The sequence below is a fragment of the Lissotriton vulgaris genome, chromosome 6 (genome assembly GCF_964263255.1).
Source record: "Lissotriton vulgaris chromosome 6, aLisVul1.2, whole genome shotgun sequence".
Lineage (NCBI taxonomy): Eukaryota > Metazoa > Chordata > Amphibia > Caudata > Salamandridae > Lissotriton > Lissotriton vulgaris.
The window spans coordinates 720,619,400-720,641,682 of NC_141694.1; the positions used below are offsets into that span (position 1 = coordinate 720,619,400).

The 22,283-nt window shown below is 46.4% G+C and overlaps 1 protein-coding gene across 1 annotated transcript in view; it reads left to right on the plus strand.

Moving 5' to 3' along the window:
• The window catches only part of POPDC3 (popeye domain cAMP effector 3), a 223,799-nt gene that overhangs the window by 60,329 nt on the left and 141,187 nt on the right, over positions 1-22,283 (plus strand). The gene's annotated exons all lie outside the window — the stretch shown is intronic.

Sequence of the window (22,283 nt, forward strand, 5' to 3'; positions counted from 1 at the left end):
CCTTTGGTCCTGATAAATTAACTATTAACAAGTGGCGTAACACAAGCCCCTGCGGCCCCTGCAGCGCAGCCCCCCCCCTCCAACCCTTCAGGGGGGGCATGAGGGGAGCCCCCATTCATCCAACTGCCACTGAACAGCAGTGAGATATGGGAGACTCAGTGGCCCCACTTCATATTCTGCAGGAGGGACTGATTATTTTTCATTACGCTACTGCTATTAACTCAATGACGTCAAACACATCAGCCTTTACATAAAACAGGTATGCATAGTACGACAAAACTATTGTATTTTAAATATGAACCTGAATAAAGCCAAGTAGTGTTAAGGCACATTTTTAACCAGTTCCACAGCAGCCATTTTTAAGTTTCGCCAAAACAGTGCATGCGCTGACTTTGTGAGACGTGTTATTTACACACAGTGGACTTACATCCCAAACCAGAGCTTACCATTTGAGCTACTTTTTTCTTTGCGCTCAAGCACTCCACATGAGTGCTTGTGCCTTTAATCTGTCTCCACATCTGTGTCCTCCTTTCATGTTGCTTCGTTTGTTGCACACATCTACAATGTACTCTATGCCACTGTACTTTTATGCCACTGCACTCTACACCACTGCACTTTATGCCTTTGCACTCTATGCCACTGTACTTTACTCTGCACTACTCTACGCCACTGCAGAGTATGACTGCACTCTATGCCACTGCACTTTATGACACTGTACTCTACGCCACTGCACTCTACTTTGTACCTCTCTATGCCACTGCACATTGCACCACTGCACTTTAATCTGCATCCCTCTACGCTATACCACTGCACTATATGCCTTTCTACTCTGCTCCGCTGCACTCTTCTCTGCACTACTCTATTCCGCTGCACCCTGTGCCACTGCACTCTACTCTCACCACTCTACTCTATGAAACTGCAGTCTACTCCACTGCACTCTATAAAGCTGCACTTTATGCCACTGTACTCTACGCCACTGCACTCTATTTTGCACCTCTCTATGCCACTGCACACTGCACCACTGCAATTTAATCTGCACCCCTCTACTCTACACCACTGCAATATGTGCCTTTCTACTCTGCTCCTCTGCACTCTTCTCTGCACTACTCTATTCCACTGCACCCTGTGCCACTGCACTCTACTCAGTACCACTCTACAACACTGCACTCTACGCCTCTGTACTCTACACCATGCTAGTCTACGACACTACACTCTCACCACTGTGCTGTACTCTGCACCACTCTACTCTATGCCTCTGCACTCTATGACACTGCACTCTACTCTGCACTGCTTCCCTCTACGCTACTGCACTCTATGCCACTCTACTCTGCACCGCTGCACCCTTTGCCACTACACTCTATACCACTCGTCTGTGCACCACTCTATGCTACTTCACTCTATGCCACTCTACTCTACTCTGCACCACACTCCTCTATGCCACTGCACTCTGTACCACTGCTCTCTACACTATTGCATTCTACTTTGTGCCACTGCAAACCACATCACTGCACTGTAGACCAATCTACTCCATGACACTGCACTCTACAACACTCTATACCAGTGCAGTATAGGCCAGTCTACTCTACTCTTCTGCACTGTACGCCACTCCACACCACTCTACGCCATGCCACTCTACTCTAAGATGTTTCATACCACTCTAGTGTACCCCACTCCACTCTACTGTTCTCAACCCTACTCTATGCAAATGCACTCTACGTCACTACCTGCTACACAACTCTACTCTACTCCAGTCCAGTTCTCTCTACTCCATGCAACTCAACTCTATTTTAGGCTTCTCCACTGTATGCCACTGTACGTCACTCCACTCTACACCGCTGTACTCTCCGCAACTCTACTCTAATCTCTGCCACCCCAAACCACTCTACACCACTCTAAACCACTCTACTCTACTGCATTCCACTCTAGGCCATTCCACACCACTCTACGCCAAGCCACTCCACGCCTCTCTACGCCAAGCCACTCCACGCCTCTCTACTCTACTCAACGCTGTTGTACAACATGGCTAAAGACATTGGCAAAGCCAATAACTTTTTTCGTAGGCAGAATCTGTTGGCTTTGCCAACGCTTGTTTCGTAAGTTTGAAAACAGACACAACTCCACATTCTGATCCCTGTCTCCCACACAAACTGAGGGAGAGAAACAGTGATAGGGTAAGAATATAAGTGGCACATTACAGTTACTTTACAAAGAACAGAGAAGGGTGACGAGTGGTTTTGTTTTCAATCTGTACTGACCAGGTATTATTTGCTCAACTCTAATGAATACAATTGTTTCTGCCCAATGTATAAAGACTGCTTATTACCAGGATCACATTTTGGACCATGATTTCCAAATCATTTTGGCATATTGTATTGATGTTTAATAAAGGCATATATTATGCTTATGTGGTGTACAAACACATACAATGAGATACAAAGCACGACTGTAGCAACAGAGCATTTTGTCATCTATAAAATATAGTGTAATGTGCTCAAGAGCTTAAGTTTCCTAAACAGTCAGCGGAGTGAGAATTAGGGGGCTTCCATGTTGCAAATCTCAGTATCCCAAGTCTAGTTTTGCCAGATGTAGTATGCCACTACAGTTAGTGGTTTGGTGCCGTCTTCTTGTTCTCCCATCATTCTGGTCATATGCAATCAGTTTGCAAATGTGTAAATTTACCTTCCACTTTAGTTTTAGGAGGGTACAAGGTCTGTGAATAAAGCAGCTAGTATAAGAACATCTTCCAGATTGTGAGGTCCTCTTTTATCCATCTCACTAGCTTGAGGTACATGTCTTCCATGATGGCCAATTTATTTATGTCCATTAATCAATCCTGGATCCCTGGCCAGTCTGGACTTTACAAGGAAACTGGCCTTTCTGCCAGTGTGAGGCTACCATTGTCACAGCCTTCACATTTACTTTCTGTGGGTGTCAGTGAGATATTTAGAAAGCAGGTTTAAATACTTTTAGACACTTGTCATTCTGTTAGTATTACTTGCCTACCTATAAACTGCTCCCATTAAAGATGTGTCCCTGGGTAGTCCAGTGTCATGTGTATGGATATGGTCACGGGGTGTGTTTCGTCTTTACTGTGCATACTATGTGGAATCTGTGATGCCAGAAGTTGAATTGTGGTAGCTTGAAGTTGACACCACTAGATGCTGTAGTGTGTACATGCTGTAGACCACTCTTTGTTAAGCAAGTCAATCCCCCACTCCATGCCAATTTTTCTTCAACAACAGTGGCGTCTTGCATGCCATTTTGTTTGCCGTCATATGTCCTTAAAGCTTTCTGTCATTTGTCACCATATGTCCAACATGCATCAGTAATAGACTACCACGGAATCATTGAGAAGATAAAAGAGACATTGTGGTATGGTTGGGAGAACTCTTTGTTATAGAAATGCAGAAGGGATATCCATACAAGATGGGGGTGCTTCCCCTCATTCTCCCAGATCTCAGACTGAATCCTTCTAACACTGATCTATTGTGCGTGAATGCATGATCTTGATTCATGTTTTCCTGATTCCCTCTAAACCAGTGTTTCTTAACCTTGTGACTTCTGTGGAACCGCACTTAATCATTACTGGAATCCAGGGCCCCTCATTGAGTCATTACTGGAATCTGAGGACTACAGCTTAATAACAAGTTCGATGATTTGAACCTCAGAACAATACATACAATACTTAAACTAGCATACATCAAAAAAATACACAAATTATTAAATATTTTATTTAACTCAGAAACAAATATAGTCAATTAAAGTTGTCATTTTAATGGAAAGGTTGGTGCTTTTCTAAATTCAACTGAGGCCACCCATTGTCCGTGCTATATTCTATTTGATACATTTGCACTGTTCAAATAAATCAATCTGTGGGCACCAACTTAGGGGGTCATTACGATTGCGGTGAATCCACATACTCTGGGCCGGCGGAAGCTACCGCCGGCCCGTAGTATGCGAATTCACCGCGGCGGACACACAAATGACCCCCAGCCAGATTAGGATGGCTGGGGGGTCAATTTTACGTCCGCCGCTTTTCCGTCGCGGTCGCCTTCCGACCGCAGCGGAAAAGTTCTAACATGGCTGGCGGTGTCTATTAGACACCGCCAGCCATATTAAGATTTGAATTTTGTAATGCCTTTCCGCGGCGGCAATGCCGCTACGAAAAGGCATACAGACTTTTCTTTGGGGCCTGTTGCGGGCCCCCCCTGGTGAAGGGGGGTGGGGGTGCACATGGTGGGTACCTATGGTATCCCTCTGCATTTGCATGCACAAAGCGGCAGGCACCGCGCGGTGCCTGCCGCTTTGTGCATACAAATGCACTGATTGCATTTTTAACATTGCGGCGGTTGCTGCTTCAAGCAGCACCCGCCGCAATGTTAAACATACAGGATGTGACCTCCAGAGTGGCGGTCACATCCTAATTTGTATGGAGGGACCGCCGCTGCCCCTGCGGACGGTCCCTCCTCCTCTGGGGTGGCGGACGGACGCAGGTCCGTTCGCCATCCTAATAGGGCCCTTAATTTTTAGAGAGCGTTATACATTTTAAATGATGCTTCTTTTTTATATTCACTTAATAACCTGTTCAAATTAATTGATTGTCTAAGCATTTGTGGACCCCTGGATAGGAGTAATGAACTTCCAGGGGCTCCCATACCACAGGTTAAGAAATCCTGCTCTACACCACTCCGATGCTTTCTATTGAGGCTCACAATATATGAATTTGACACATACATTTGAGTTTTGCCCATGTTTAGTAGGTAAAACAGTGAATGAAATTGAGCTATATCACTATTTCCCTGAGAGGGTTTGTTCAGGTTGTATGATGTTAGAACACATTCAGTTGCAACACATGCCTTTACCACGCATGCATTACAAAGCGAATGCCATTACTATGCATCAACTTTACCACGAATATGCCTTTACCACGCATACCTTTACAATAAATTTTGTTGTAAAAGCATGCATGTTCAGGGCATATTCGTGGGTAAGGTTTTCCCCGTCCCCGTGCCCCAAGTCCTAAAACTGGTCCCCTGCGGTCCCCACACCACCACTCATCAGTACTTTTTATTAAAAAATACCCCTGCCCTGTACTCCTGCCCTAGAAGCTGACCCCTCCCTCCCCACCACCCAGCCTCCGGTGATGCATGCGTGGTTAAGGTTATGTGGGGAAAGCTTAAGATCCAGTTTCATATATGCTCCATTGGTAGATGCATCAATCATTTTTGCGAGCGCAAGCGGCGCGAATCGCAAAATTCGGCCATTTGCGCCCGCAAAAATGGCATTTGAGATGCATCAAGGTTCATGCACTCGCAATTGCGAATTTAAGAATTCGCAAATAATTGCGAGTTCTCAAATTGCGATTGCATTTAAGGAATTGTAATTTGCGATTCCTTGAATGCAATGCATGACCATTCCAAGATTGCGAAATCGCAATCTGGGGTCGCTATTTACCGCGAATCCAAACTACGTGGTAAAAAGCAAAAACTTAGAAATATGCACTTTAATGCATTTTTTTAAGTTGTATATTACACACACACATGTCCTTGGGATATGTGTGTGCGCAGCACCAGTGAACATTACCATTTCAGGGGTGCAACAGGGTGTCCTTTGGACACCCTGGCACCCTTGAAATTGCGGCACATTTCCGATTCGGTAATTGCTAATCGCAAAAAAGGAATGGCTTTCCCATTCATTCCTATGGGCCTAAGGCCCATAGGTATGAATGGGAAAGCCATTCCTTATTTGCTTAGGCCCATAGGAATGAATGGGAAAGCCATTCCTTATTTGCGATTAGCAATTAGTGAATCGCAAATAATAAATCAGTAGGAATCGCAAATAACATTGCGATTCCTACATGCATCCCGTTTTGCGAGTCTTTAATAGCGATTCCTTAAAATTCGCTATTAAGGACTCGCAAAACATAACTTTGATGCATCGGGGGGTAAATCTCCAAATGTGCATCGACAAATACCTTTTATGGATATCTGCAACTCGAGCATTAGCAAAAATGACATTTGCAGTCTCTTCACTTCACCAGACTTTGTGTGTAGGTAACAGGGTATTATCACAGTAAGAGGTAGAGAATCTTACTGAAGGTAGGGAATAGTGCAGTGAGAGGGTACTGCTGGTAAACATGATCACCTCTTACTTTGAAGCTCAAGAGTACTACTTTAACCGCGGTTGACACTGCCACTGGGCAAAAGCAAGCAACAATTCATTTCAGGTTTCCAGGAGGTTTAGATGATTCTTTAATATTTATCTATTACTTTTCTTGCTCTGATTGCGTGGTTTATAGGAGAGTGTAATTCGACAGTTTACTGCTTATGTGGCTCATAGGATAGTGTAGTTTGGTGGCATAACTGCCTGTGTGGTTAATAGATGGGTGTAGGCAGGCATCTTGCTACTTGTACAGTTTATAGGAGAGTATAGTTGGGCAGCTTACTACTTGTGCTGTCTATGGGAGGGTATAATCGAGCATCTTATGCTGTATGGTTTCACATGAGGGTGCAGTAGGGCAGCTTGCTGCTTTTGTGGTTTACAGGTGGGTATAGTCTGTTTGTGTGGTTTAAAGGAAGGTTTAGATGGGCAGCTTGATTCTTGTGCTGTTTATAGAAAGTCATAGTAAGGGGTTTGTTGCTGTATGGCTTTTAGGAAGCCAGGTGTCTGCTCTTCACAGCTCCACCTCATAGCCATATCTTCCGTAGTGATGATTGAATGGTTATTTAAGTTGTTCCCTTCCGTGCTAATTGCATTGAGTGAATATCTTGTAGGGCCATGAGCAGCCTCCATGCCAATTCAAATGTACTTTAGGTTTGTTCACAATAGGAAGCTGTGTTTAATACGAAGGGTGATCACTCGTGACTGGCAAAATATAATGCGTGAAATTCCAATAAGCAATGAAAGACTTCTCAGTGGTTCGCTGATATCTAAAGGCACGCACCTGGGTATTCAGCTTTAGTCCCACATGAATCGCTTTTAAATTTTACTAGGAATTTCTTAGCCATTTGTTTTTGTATTGTCACTGCAATCGAATGTACAAGCTGCTTTTCAATCTCACACTGGCTCATGCAGCTCCATTTTCTTTACAGGCAGTACTGCACAATGCATTCTTTCTTCTTCAAAGGTCTCACAATATTAAAGCAGAGCTTTTAATATCATTTACTTTTTTCTTGGTAGAGATGTCACCGCTCATGCTCAATAACTGTTTTTAAACCTTTTTTGCTCCCCTGGCTGTGTGTCCACGTAGAAAAGGACCTCTCATCTGAACGAGAGGGCTGTCTAGATATTGTGGTTACTCATGACTGCAATATCCAAGAAGCACCTTCATTGAAATGCTGTATCTACATTCTGTCCGTGGTTGATTTATTAACGGATATCGCAGCATGCCGTTCGTAGTACTCAATAATAAGTCATAAATTCACCTGTTTAGTTCATCAGACATGCATCACAGGCATTGCATCTAACCCTGTCTCTTATTTCAGCGAGGAGCGCAATGTATGCTGTGCTTTCCACAGCTCCTTGAAAAGTCCCAGCATGCACCAGCTGAGTGCACATCATATCAATGTCTATGCACAACCATCCCAGCAATGGGTAATCCTTACTTTACCAGCCTGTTTCCTGAAAAGAGCTCTGACATACCACAGCCCCCTCTTGGTGGACTGATACTCTTCTGCTGCTATCCTGGAGTGTTTCTTGGGTTAATGGTATCATGCTGTACTTACTACATCTTGCAGCAGCCCACAGCCCACATGCTGCTCATCCTCTGTCCTAGGCTGACTGTCATCATTATGACTGGTGCTGGCAACGGCAAACCTTCTGTTGGGCATGCCCTTTATTTGATAGGGGTGTGGTTGTTCCATGCACAAATCTGCAACAGATTCCAGGGTGTTAGGGACCTTATACATCAGGAACTCCTAACGGTGGATGTTTTTTTTTGAGTTATATATATATAGAGCTGATGGAACCCAAAGACTATTAGAGCCCTTTACAACAAAGCGTAATAGGATACAAACTTGCACAACATCGGCAAATAAAAGAGAAATTTAATATTATTTACACTGGTGTGGCAAGTGTGAGCTATAGTAATCGTTGGCATCAGTATAACCCTATAACATTTAAAAGATATATACATTTGTGGTTGGAAGCGATTAAGGATATATAGAAAAGAGCAGTACTGCAGCAAGGTATGTACATTTTTTTTATTTTTAATATGCAGCTTTTGTAGGAAAGTGGCCAAGCAGGTGTGGAGTTAGCTCTGCTTGTGGTCCAGATCTGTAACCATGCACTTTATTCCTGGCGAGCTCACTGTGAGGGCAGATTTTTACCTAGTGCCAGGCTCCTCAGTCCAAGTCTCATAGTACAGAGAATGTGTTACTGGGCTGGATGTTTGACTTTTCCTTCTGTTGTGTTTTGACAATGGGTGGGTCTTGCAACCTGCCAGCCAAACCTACGTTGGGGTGAAGTGTCTCAGGGCTGTCTCTGCAGGTTGCATTGGAGAAAGGGATGGGTCCTGTGATCATTTGCAAAGCCTTGCCATTAGTGTGTGTAATCAGTCAGCCTGGGATCTGGGAGGGCCTCCGGCTGCTTGGGTAATGTGCTACCTAGGTGTTTGTGAAGTACTTGCGTGTGTGAGGGGTGGGGCCTATCACGCCTGTGTATCCAAGATGTTTACGTTGATTCCAGAGTTAGATTGCTGAGTTTAATGGCCTGTTATATATATTACTAGAGCATAGACCAGAACATTCCAGAACAAGATATGGGGTAGCATAGGGAATTCCCCCACTTCAAAGGCTGGCACCAGTTATACATTTTGGACTCTCAGAACATCTCTTCAGTGCACTCCTGGACCTGTGGAAGACTTCAGAAGGACTTCCTTATACTCCAGGGAACTACCCTGCTGCTTGAGGCCTACCTTGTTCTCCAGAGCGGGGGCGTAGCTAGGTGGGGGGGGGGGGTGGCGGTAGGGTCCGTAACTAATTTTGGGGCAGTGGCCGCGCGGCACTGGTGGCCCGTTGCGGTGGCCTTTCTCATTTGTTTGGGACACTAGTGTCAGTGTCCCAAATAAATGAGAAAGGCCACCGCAACGGGCCACCAGTGCCGCGCGCGCAGTCCTATTTGAAGTGCAGGCGCAAGCGCACCGCCACCTGCAGCTTGTAACTGCTGCCTGTAGTTTGCAGCCCACGCACGTCACCACCACCTAGCCCGTAACGTCGCACAAGCCTCTGCGCGCCAGGCGGAGGCGTCCTGTGGTGGCAGGCCGACGGAGCTGCAGGCAGAGAGAACTGTTAGGCGCGGAGTGGTCAGAGGGAGCGGTAAGTAGAGGTGGCGCTGGAAAGGAGTGTGAGTCAGGCGGATTCTAGATCGGCCAGCTTTTCTTGAGCCAGATCCGGGCCAGTCCCAAAAATCCATCTTATTTGTGTCCATGTGCGGGGTGCTAACACCAGCCCACAGTAGGCCAGAAAGAATTTCCTTTTTTGTGTTCCTTCTGACGTTGAACAGTTGGAGTTCATCCTGAACACAGTTGGGCACAGGCACTTTGCTCATCGGGGAAAAGTGAATTGTATTTACCATTTCACAAACTTGCATGACTTGAGGTATGAACATTTTGATTGAGACCGTCACCCTGCATGCTCTCTGAGAAAGTTGGATACAGGGTAGGATTGGGAATGAAAATAAGCCCGGGCACGCCAAAAAAAAAAAAATCGCCCCACATTTGCATGAACTCTCCTCAAATCACTGTTTTGGTGTAATCTTATAAAAAAACTTTAAGGGGGGGGGGGTAAAAGAATACACGCGTTAGTTTACAGTGGTGAAACAAGTGAGGCCACTTCTACTCAGGCCCCCTGCCCCCGCTCAGTATGTGCAGACATTAATGGGCCGGTCCGAGAGACAAAGGGAGTGACACCTCTGCTAAACGGAGGTAATGAGCGCCCATCCGTCTCTAGAAAGGCCACTTAGACTCCCACTGGGCCGCTGACTGTATCAGAAGAACAGAGACAGTGCCCAAATAGCCCCCCAGACTGCTAAAAAAAAGCAGCCCACAGCAGAACTCGAACACCGGCCCCTCGGGCATTGCCCGAATGCCACTCGTTACCAATCCAACCCTGGTTGGATACATCTGCCTATATTGTAAAAGTACACTAATAATAAAACCAACATTGTCTGAATACGTTGATTTTTATCACCAAAAAATAAGTGCTTACTAGTAGCCAGCAAAAACCATTTTCAACCTTAGATTGCAATAACAAAGATGCAGTTACATCCTATACACTGAACCAGCCACATGAGCCCTTTGTACTTTTGTTTGATGCTACAAACATGTAATCAGTGATGGACAGTGGCGTAACAGAAAATGATGCATTCCCCCTGCAAAATGTGATGAGGGGCCTCTGAGCCTCCCATATCTCACATGTACTCATTGACCTTAGAGCGAATGGTGGACCCTTGGAGGATTTGGGGTCCCTAAAGGGCTGGGCGCCCTTGCACCACAAGGGCTGCAGGGGGGTGCATTAGGCCCCTAGTGATGGAGCACACATTTCTCCAGCCAGTGCATTAACTGGCAGACACACATAGTCCCTGCTCCAGGTGCCTTAACCCAGCATTTTCAAAGGGCCAGATCACGTGGGTACACAGTGCCAGCAAACAAAACAAGCATTAACAATGCCTATAGGTCTGTCCTTGGCAAGCTGGTGCGATGACGCCTTGTAGCTTTAATGCAAGCATAGGCCTTGCCGCTTAAATTTGTCAGCAATATGCTTAAAATAAAAGTTTTTTTTTTTTCACGAACCATCATATAATTTTAATGCAGGGAAAGACAGAACCTGGGAATCGGGGCCAGGATTACCAAGACCAGGGAAGCCAGGTGGACGAAGGCCAGGAGAACTTGGTTCAGGAGTTGGACCAGTGCTGGGGAAGGCCAACGGAGCTGCAGGCAGAGAGAAACAATACAAATCTGCGAGAGGTAAAGGGATGTACCGCCCTAGGCTCGAAGCAATTAATTGGCGGACTACAGGCAGGTCAGCGCAGGGCAGGGCAGAGCCCAGAGGAAGGGTCCACGGCACTTTCTGAGAACACCGGGCGCAAGAAGTAAGTGATTACAAAGTACAAAAGTCTTGTGAATTCTGCTATAGGCACAGTTGTTCCAATGTGCTTCCGTATTCTCACTCCACTGAGTGGGGGTGAAGGAGGGTGTGTTTGTGGTATGTTTATAGCTTCTTTAGTTTCTTAAATTAAACTTGCCATGGGTTTATGGTGAACCTGTGTGTCAGTGTTGAGCTGTGATATCTTGCAACCATACAGCATAACGCTACACATTCTGCAGTAAACATGTGGTAGGTGCATACCATCTTGAAATAGTTTTTTCACGTGTGCTGCACTGGACAGTCCATGAACTGATTGGCTACAGACCTCCACTGTTTCACAGCCTAGCTAATGCATGCAGTAGATGACCCAAGGCCTGGTGATTGCGTGGGAGTGAACAGGTGAATGTGTGCGAGCAGGTGATTGCTTGGTACTGAGATCACAGAGAGCCATCATTGGGTCCGATCTGTGGAAGTTCTGCATGCTTTCACAGATACACAGCACCGAGGGACAATGGCTGTCTCTTCAAAGCACCAGACAGAGGGGCCCATTAGGATGGCGGGCGGATTGCCCCCGCCAGGCCAGCGGTGACCACCACTGGCCTGGCGGGGCCAATCCCCCCGCCATCCGCTCCGGAATAACCCCGCCATATTAGTATGGCTGGGGGGTCCGCGGCGGACGGAAAGACCGTCCGCCGCTTTTCCGCTCCGGAAAAGGGTTTATATGGTGGCGGTGTCTATCAGACACTGCCAGCCATATTAGCATGGGCGTCTGTCAATGCCCTTCCATGGCGGCAGGAAAGGCATGCGGAGACTCCCTGCAGGGGCCCGTTGCGGGCCCCCAGGGACTCCAGGGGGGGTGCACATGGGGGTACCTATGGTACCCCCAGCAGTTCCATGCACAGCATGGCAGGCCCCACGCGGTGCCTGCCATGCAGTGCATGGAAGTGCACAGCATGCCTTCCTGCAATTGTGGCGGGCGGTGCTGAGTGCACCGCCCGCCACAATGGTAGGAATGCAGGATGCGCCCGCCACTGTGGAGGGCCCATCCTAATGCTGCCCACGGGAACCCCGCCCTTATGGCGTGTGGTCCCTTTCACCGACAGGATGGCGGGTGGGCAAAGTCCGCCCGCCATCCTACTGGGCCCCTTAGTCTGTATCTACCTGCTCCACAGGGTTGTATGTGACTGTTAGAAACTTTCGAGATGAAATGCATTTACCATTTCATAGAAGCCGATCAATAGAGTTAGCAGGCTTATTGTTTAAGGTGTAAATGAAACCCTTCAGGATGTCATGATTGCAAAAAAAAGATCACAATATCAGCACTTTTGTAAAAATGCCTCGTATTTTACAAAAGTGACTGTGAAATTTGGATAATGCTTACATTTTTGCCCTCCCCACCGCCCACTCGTGAGGTTGGAGCACTGCATTTCTAAAATATTTTAGTGGCACAGCCCCTGCGTCTTCTGCAGCAGAGCAACTCTTTCTCTCCTCTTCGGCACAAATATCCAAAAACCATTTTAGATTGGTGTTGGAATCTCTGACTAACACCGGGTGGCACCTTACCCCAACTAATTTAGCAGCAGAAATAGGCTCCAGCCTCTGAAGTGGGGCCAATCTGTGCGTTCCCTCTCTTTGGTAATATAAAACCTGCGGGACTGTGAAACTGAATAGCTCCTCTGCACTTCTTTCTGGACTGACTAGTTATGTTTCAAAATCTCACTCTACACTACGATGCGGAAGGATTGGGTGTAGGAGTTGTAATACGTCAATAGCCAGCAAGATGGCCCAGCAAGTTAAGACCTCTAGTTTTACCTGCAGGTCAGAAGTTTGAATCGCAGTAAAATGGATCTTAGCCTTTCATCCTTTCAAGGTCGATAACCAGAGCACTCTATGAGTAATTATAGAATGTTATTTAATTTGCAAAAAAAACCAATTTACTGTCATTGTAGTAATGCTTCAGGTGCCAATAACTCTTATTTATTTGATGTTTTTGAAAAGTGCTCTTACAATTGTCCTTTCTCACATTCTCCATGTATCCAAGGCTGACATTCAGTTCTCCAGTGTGCAGCATTGAAGTAACAATTACCATGCAGTACTGTACCCTGCCTTCTCATCACACCTCATGTCACATGTGGTTTTTCTGAGTCCCCAGATAGATCATGCAGTCTGTGTGTTCTCCTTTGTACTGCCGGTTACCGGTGTATTCAACTGTGTAGCCTTGGACCATGTTATGTGTGTGCATGTAACTTGCATGATCGAGGTAACTATTAGCGGCTATACTACATGTCTCTCGGACCTCTTTCAAGTGTGTGCTGTACTTTTTCCCCAGCAATCGCCCCCCCCCCCCCCACCCCCTCCCTCCAGGGCGGCAATCTGAGGGGTAGCCCCGGGCGCCACAAGCTCTAGCTATGCCACTGCTCCAGAGGACTGCTGTGCTGCTATCAGATGACTGCCAGCCTCTTGAGGCCTTCCATACTTCCAGAAGGACTGAACCTGCTACCAGAGGCCTGCCTTGCTGCTTGAAGGAGAGATTATCATCTCTTGAATTAGGATTTCCAGAGTAACTCCATGGGCTATTTTGCTAGCCACCTGTGTGAGCTACAGAGACATTACAAGCTCAAGAGACTTTGAACTCTTCACCTAGCCTCTGCTGGAGTGAGGCCTATGGGGGCCCCAAGGTCCTGGAGCCTTGGAAGTGGTGTTAGAGGTGCAGCACCTGCCTAACCGTAAAAGTTGGGACTTGGAAAAATGTTCATCAAAAATCTTGTTCTGCTGGACCACCAGTGATAGTAGATCTCTTCGCTGGCAGCTTGCAGATTCCACCCGCTGCAGGTTTTCAACATCCAAAAAGCTGTCTAGGTCTGAAGGTAAAAACCTTCATTCTCCTGTGACAAGCTCCCCATCGAGGATGAGGACCTCATCAGTCTGTAAATACAGCTTTTCCTGCGGGGAGCATATTCCCACCATCATCAATAATTTCACTGTATCTTCATTCAGCGGCTCGGATACAGCTTGCTGCCGTACCCCTGTGAACTCTATCTTTTCCTGAACTTTTCTTTAAAATTTGTACTAAGTCCAAAAGTAAGCCAAGACCAGGCCCCATCCATCCTGTGTATCTGAACCGCACTCCATCGCAGCCGGCCTTAAGATACCAGATACCAGCATTTGACGCTTTGATCTTTTAGGTTTTAGATTTCAGTGAAAATGCTTATAAATTCCTAGCTCCCGTTCTACTGATTGGATTTAATTTGATTTTGTGTAATTTTGTTTATTAAAGTGTACCCTATTTTTCTCGATTGGTGTGGGATTTTTCTTGTGTTGTGTTTTCCCTTTGTTACTAATTGTGTGCTGCATCAATACATAGTACAGTACCTCTGAGTTAAGCCTGACTACTTTTGTTCCAAGCTACCGGAGGGTTAAGCACAAGTTAAATCAGGGACATTTGTGTTTCAACCTGACGAGGATTGTGGTTGTCGCTTGAGTAGGGTTTTTACCCCCTCAATCAAAAACCCATGCTCTTACAACCAGAATTTGGTCACATTTGCCATATGGCATTCGTTTTGTTTTAACCTTTTTGGATGAGTTACCAAAAGGAGGTACATTTAAAAGAAACCTCTTCAGAGTTGACACTGTGCCTCATAGCTTCTTTCAAGTTTACACATTATTCATTGACCATTCTGCTTAGATAACAAGGTTTCTGCTTTGCCATGGTGTACCTGTTTGTAGGTGTTGAAAAGCTACTACCTTTTGGTCCTTTTCTCCTTTAAAAAAATATATTTTATTGATTTTTAAAAAATCTTCCAGTACAATGCAAAGAATTCACGTTATTGCCATCGAAAATATCTAAACAGTGTTCGGTTTTTATGATATTGTTATTGTTCTCCCATCATTCTGGTCTGTTTGCACATTTGTTCATTTACCTTCCGCTTTAGTGTTAGGAGGGTACAAGGTATATAAATAAAGTAGCGACTATAAAAATATCTTCCAGAGTGTGAGGTCCTCTTTTAACCATCTCACTAGTTTAAGGTACATGTAATCCATGCTGACCAATTTATCTATGTCCATTAATCAATCCTGGATTACTGGGCAGTCTTGATTTTACAAGGAAAATGTCCTTTTTTGCTAGTGTGAGGCTACAATTGCCACCGCCTTCAAGTTTGCTTTCTGTGGGAGTCAGTGAGATATCTAGAAAGCAGGTCTAAAGACTTTTAGACACCCAAAATTCAGTGAGTGTTACTTGCCTGCCTATAGACTGCTCCCACTGAAGAGGTATCCCTGGGTAGTCCAGTGCCATGTGTGTGAATGTGGTCACTGTATGTTTTGTTTATATTGTGCATACTATGTGGAATCATATCTGTGATGCAAGAAGGTGAATTGTGGTAGCCTAAAGGTGACACCACTAGATGCTTTAGTGTGTACATGTTGTAGACAATTATTTGTGAAACAAGTCAATCCCCCACTCCACATCCATTTTTCTTCAATACCAGTGGCATCTTGCACATCTTCTTATGTGGCGCTATATGTCTTTGAAGCTTTCTGTCCTTTATAACCATTTGTCCAACACGCATCAGTTATAGACTACCACAGGATCGTTGAGGAGATAAAAGAGACTTGGTATTGTTGGGAGAATTCTTTATTATAGGAATGCAGAAGGTATATCCATGGGGGGTACTTCCCCTCCTTCACCCAGGTATCAGACTGAATCATTCTAACCCTGATCTATTGTGCATGATCTTAAATCATGTTTCCTGATTCCCTCTACACCAGTGGTTCTTAACCTTGTGACTTCTGTGGAACCCCACTTAATCATTACTGGTATCCAGGGGACCCCACAGAGTCATTTACTGGAAGATGAGGACCATGGCTTAAAACAATTTTGAAGATTTGAACCTCAGAACAATAGATAAAATACTGAAACAAGCATTCATTAAAAAAAATCATAAATTATTAAATAGTTTATTTAACTCAGAAATAAATATAGACTCTTAAAATGTTCATTTTAATGGAAATGTTGGGGCTTTTCTAAATTCAACTGAGGGTGTGCAGACTAATATCGAGTTGTAAATTTCGAACTACAGAAATATTGAGTCTTAAATATCGTCAGTGAGAAATATCGACAGTTAGAATATCGTGGTCAAGAACATCGATCTGAAGGTAAGAAATATTGTTTTAAAAAATATAGAAGTCAGTAATATCGTTTGCAAAAATATAGTTGTTTAAAATGTCGATTTTTAATTAGTGTTATGTATTTTTGTATATATTTTAAATGTATGTGCTTTTTTGTATAAGTATTGTGTATGTTTTTTAATATATGTGTTAAATATTTAGTAGTTATCAATTTTATTTCAATTCAATGTCAGGACAGAGGCGAGGATTATGCAGTCCTTTCTTCTCTTTATTATAATAGCACTTCAAAGAAAAAACCAATCAGCACATAACAACTGAACCACAACTCCCATGAGCACATGGGGCACAGTGTCCATAGTAACCATCAGCCAAAAACAATGCTGTCCGTCGTATAACTATCCATGACGTCCCTTCCTCTTCCTCTTTCTTCTCTGCTCGTCAGATAAGTCACTCTATTTTTTCCTCTCTGACGTACTTTGTGATTTAGTATTATTGTCTGCCTGTGAAATAGCGCTGTTTCTGTTGTGCGCTTTTTCTCTGTGTTTGGCTCTCGACGGTCGACAAGCGACGAGTTCTGCTTGCGCCGTCACCGTCGATCTAACGCAGACTGTGTGAGGCGCGCTCCGCGCTTCCTCGGCTCTGTGGGGCGCCATCGTTGTGAGAAGGCTGCGCTCGCGGTTCTTTCTCCCTTTGGTGTGAGTGTCGAGGCGAACTATTACGGCCTCACCAACCCTCGCATTTGACACCGGTTCGGTGCTTCTTGAGTGCGCTGTGCGCGACGACACCTAGTGGCGGTTTTCAGTTACCGCAGGTTGGTTTGACAGCTAGGCTGTCGAGCACAGGCGAGGGGGCTACCTTTCAGATTTTAGGTATAAGGTGTATTTTGTGCTCACACCCTCACAGAATGCAGTCTGCTGAGCAGTCACAAGCCTCCATTCAGGGGGAAGAGGAGTTATGCTGCACCCAACCCTTGCCGCCGGCGGTGGGTCGCGCGCTTTCTCAGGCACTGGACACGGTGCTGGCGCCCCTGCGGGAGAGAGTGGATGCCCTCACCCAAAGTATCCCCGGGGTGTTCGGTAACGCAGTGCCTGCTGACCGCGGACCCAGAGGTGCGCAAGGTGGAGGGAAAAAGTCAGCCAAGCGGCACGCGGGGCACCTGGAGGAGTTCGACCGATTACGGGACTCCTTCCGTAAGAGTGCGCGAATGCTGAAAAATATACCCTGCCGGGAGGGCTTCTACCCCAGAGAAGATGGCGAAGAGGTCGCCCCAGACTCAGACCATGAGGATGGTTTCCCCGTGGAGGGGGAGGGTGTTACCGAGGACGATGATTCCTCGGAGGAGGAGGATGAGTATACCGGGCGGCCCTGGCGCCCGGCGTCTCAGTCTTCGGGGTCTGTAACGGGAGAGGATAAAACTCCCGATATGTTTGATCCTACAAGGATTTACCATCCACGTTCATCGGAATGGACCACTGACCCCAAGGTCGCTGCATATGTGGCGGGAAAAGTTCGCCAACCCCTGGAGAAGGAGGTTCGGACCCGCATCCGAGGTGAGTGCCCTCGCCCAAAACTTGAGGGCAGAGTGGCGGCCACCCGGACATCGACGAGAAACTCTATGCGTTCTACGCTAAATTTATGAAGGACCCTAGGAAGGGCATAGATCGTTCCTGGCGCAACTGCCAGGATAAGCTCCTGGACGCCGTGGGCCCCGTGACCCAGATCATCCAGCTAGCCGAGAGGGCCAAGGAATCGGGGACGGCGATGTCCACGGAGGTCGTGGCAGGTTGGGCGCAGCGAGCTCTGTGCTTCCTGGGCAACGCGAACTGCGCGTTGGCAGCGGAACGGAAAAAGTCTCTCCTCATAAAAATAGATCCTAAGCTGGGAGATTTAGCCACCTCGGAGGCAGGGCCTATTGCACAAGGCAAGTTGTTCGGTGAGCCCTTCATAAAGGAATTGAATAAATTTGTCACTACCTTTTCGGCTCTGGACAGGGCGCAGACGTCCATCAACTGGTGCAAAATCTCCTCAGACCCTTGGGTGCTTCAGATGGTCCGGGGCTTCCGTATAGAGTTCTATGGCACCCCCTGTCAGAGGGTTCGCCCTCGCCCCTTGGTTTTTTCAAGGTTCTAATCGAAAACGAAGTGTTGGAACTCCTCAGGAAAGGAGCGATCCGCAGGACTCGCCTGTACCCTTCGGGGTTCTTAAGCAACATCTTCCTAGTCCAGAAAAAGGACAAAGGGTTTCGCCCGGTTATCAACCTGAGGGAATTCAACGAGTGGCTTGTTTACCGCCACTTCAAGATGGAGGGAATCCATCTGTTACGCGACATTCTACTCCAGGGGGACTGGATGGTTCGCCTGGACTTGAAGGACGCGTATCTCACGGTGCCGACCTTCCCGCCTCACAGGCGATTTCTACAGTTCTTGTGGAATGGGGAAGTCTTCGAGTTCCAAGCACTCCCCTTCACCCTCTCGTCGGCCCCATGGTGCTTTACGAAGCTCCTACGGCCGGTAGTGGAGACTCTCCATGAGAGAGGCGTCCGAATGATCATTTATCTCGACGACATCCTGATCATGGATCAGTCGCCGGACCAGCTTCGTTCCCACCTGAACATGACTATTGCCCTGCTCCAGGACCTGGGGTTTGTGGTAAATGCTCAAAAGTCCGAACTTTGACCGAGCAAACAGATGGCCTTTCTGGGTTTTCTCATAGATTCGGAGACGGCTTGCCTCAGCCTTCCGAAACAGAAGGTGACCAAGATTCACAAAGAACTCTCCCAGACTCTTCGGAGAGACAGAATCTCCCTTCGGCACCAGGCTCGGATAGTGGACCTCCTCTCATCCTCGATTCAGGCGATCTTCCCGGGCCCGTTACACTACAGGGCCCTTCAACGAATGAAGGCTCAGCATCTCCGGAAAGGACTCACCTACTCTGAACTCATCTCCCTCACGGAGGAGACGAGGACGGAGTTGCGCTGGTGGATAGAGCACATGAGTGAATGGAACGGGAGAGCGATCTTTGGATCCAGCCCGGACCTTATCATCGAATCGGATGCCAGCAGAGCGGGCTGGGGAGCCCGCGCGGCGAGATCTCGATGGGGGGCCGTTGGTCGGAGGACGAGCTTCAGCTTCACATCAATTGCCTAGAGCTCCTGGCGGGCTCCTTTGTGGTGAAGTCTTTGACCCAGAACAAGGTGTCGTGCTGCATCCTGCTGCGCATGGACAATGTGTCAGCGGTGCAATACATCAATCGCCTGGGGGGACCTCGGTCCCGGGCCCTAGCAAACCTAGCGAAAGACTTCTGGCACTATTGCCTGGAGAAGCGGATTTCGGTGTCGGTAGAATATCTCCCGGGCACGCAAAACTCGATTGCGGACTGGCACTCCAGGAACTTCCACGATTTTAGCGACTGGAGACTTCACTCGGCGGTCTTCCAGGCTCTGATGACCAGTTGGGGACCATTCTCGATAGATCTGTTCGCTTCCCGTCTCAACCGTCAACTCCCGAGGTTCGTGAGCTGGAGGCCGGACCCGGAGGCGACGGCAGTGGACGCATTTCTTCAGGACTGGTCACGGGAACAGGCTTACACGTTCCCTCCCTTTCTAATGATTCCTCGAGTAGCGGCGCAGGTTCGCCGACAGCAAGCATCGCTGGTACTGGTGACCCCCTTTTGGAGGGCCCAGGCCTGGTTTCCCCCACTGCTAGAACTGTCGTGGGATTGTCCGATTCGACTGCCCTTGTTCCCTTCGTTACTGTCGAGTCCCATGGGAGAGGGTCACCCGCTGGTACTTCAAGGGACCCTACACCTCATGGCGTGGAGGATTTCAGGGGACGTTGGCAAGACGGACGCCTTTCGGCGCACGCTGGGGAACTCATCAGCAGGGCTTGGGCCCCAGGTACGGTCAAAAGGTACCGATCGGCTTGGCAACTGTGGCGTCGTTGGTGTCTGGGGAGACACACGATCCCGTGGGGGCCGATGTTACCCACATCCTGAATTTTTTGGCCGAATTGACTCATTCGGGTTTGGCCTATAGGTCTGTCAACTCTTTCAGATCCGCCATTTCGGCGGGGCATGCCCACATAGATGGGAAGCCGGCGGGCAAACATCCTTGGGTTTGCAAGCTCATGAAGGGAGCTAGGCTCTCCAAGCACCCGGAACCCAGATATCAGAAACTCTGGGATGTCAATATCATCCTGCGCTTCCTTTGCTCCTGGCGCGATAACCAGTACCTGAACAGGAAGGAATTGTCGTCTAAGTTGGCAATCCTTTTGTGTCTCATTTCGTGCAAACGCGTCTCCGACGTGCGAGCACTGGATCTCACGGCACAGATGTTCACTCCAGAGGGAGTTACATTCACAGTCGCTAGAAGGACCAAAACTAATATCAGATCGGTCTCCTATCCGACGTTTCCGGATCAACCGAAGCTGTGTGTGGTGCGCTGCCTCAAGGCGTACGAGGACATGACGGTGGAGTATCGCCCTCTGGGAGAACGTCAGCTCCTCATCTCTCTACAGAAGCCGTTTAAGGCGGTTTCAACCCCTTCCATCGCTAGGTGGGTCTGTTGGATCATGACTGAAGCGGGGGTGGATGTGTATAGATTTGGAGCTCACTCCACGAGAGGAGCAATGGCATCTAAAGCCATTCAAGTGGGCGGTAGGTTAGAGGACATCATGGTGGCGGCGGATTGGTCCTCGGAATCCACGTTAAAAAAGTTTTACTTCAAGCCTATCTATGGCGCAGCGGAACTGGTGGTGGATAAGCTTTGAAACTGCATAATCCTCGCCTCCGTCCTGACACAGAATGAAAAATTTCTTAGCTATCGTAACGGAAAGTTTCAATTCTATTAAGGACTAGGAGGCGAGGATTATCCCTCCCGAGACTTGCTGGTCTCGACCCACCCGAACACCTTCGTAATCCAGTAAGTATTAATTTATGATTTATTCCGCTACTATGCTGATACAACATGATGTGTTGAATCAGGAAAATGGATATGTATGTAAACGAAATCTTAGTTTTCTCACATGGTATAGCTCTGTACTGCTGGTAATTGCTGTGTACTGCCTCTCTTGATTTCTTTCGGGAAAGAAGAGCTGGATAACGGTTGTCTTGTTTGATTTAGGACAAGATCAGAAGGATTGATGAGCGTTCCTGTGGCTATTTCCTCACTGAGAAGAAGAGGAAGAGGAAGGGACGTCATGGATAGTTATACGACGGACAGCATCGTTATTGGCTGATGGTTACTATGGACACTGTGCCCCATGTGCTCATGGGAGTTGTGGATCAGTTGTTATGTGCTGATTGTTTTTTTCTTTGAAGTGCTATTATAATAAAGAGAAGAAAGGACTGCATAATCCTCGCCTCCTAGTCCTTAATAGAATTGAAATTTTCCGTTATGATAGCTAGGAAATTTGTCATTACATTTTATGTTTTTTAGTTCAGTAGTGGGTTGTGGGTTGATAGGGGAATAGGGTGGGAAGTAATTTAATGATAAAACATTAATGATATTTTTATATCTATTTATTTGAGTCTTCATAGTGTTAATTGTGGGAAGTAATTTATTTTTTATTAATTTGTTGTTAATTAATAACAATTAATTCATTGAAAATTAAATATTGAAATTGTGTAATTTTGGTGTGGATTGTGGGGTTTATAGGGGTAAAGCGTGGGAAGTAATTCATTTTTATTTAATTAACGATTCGTTGTTAATTATTAATTAATTAAAAATGTAATATGGAAATTGTCTACTTAATTTTAGGTTCAGTTTGTGAGGTTTATAGGGGTAAATGTTTGGAAGTAATTTATTTTTAAATCATTAATAATTAGTTGTTAATTAACATTAATTAATTAATTGAAAATTAAATATAGAAATTGAGTAATTATTTTTAGGTGTGGGTTGTGGGTTTATAGGGGTAAAGGCTGGGAAGTAATTTATTATGAATACATAATTAGTTGTTAATATTATTTTAATAATTGAAAATAAATTTGGGAACTGTGTAACTAATTTTAGGAGTGGGTTGTGGGGTAAAGGGTGGGAAGGTAATTAATTGTTATGTGCTTTAATTTGCTTTTTAA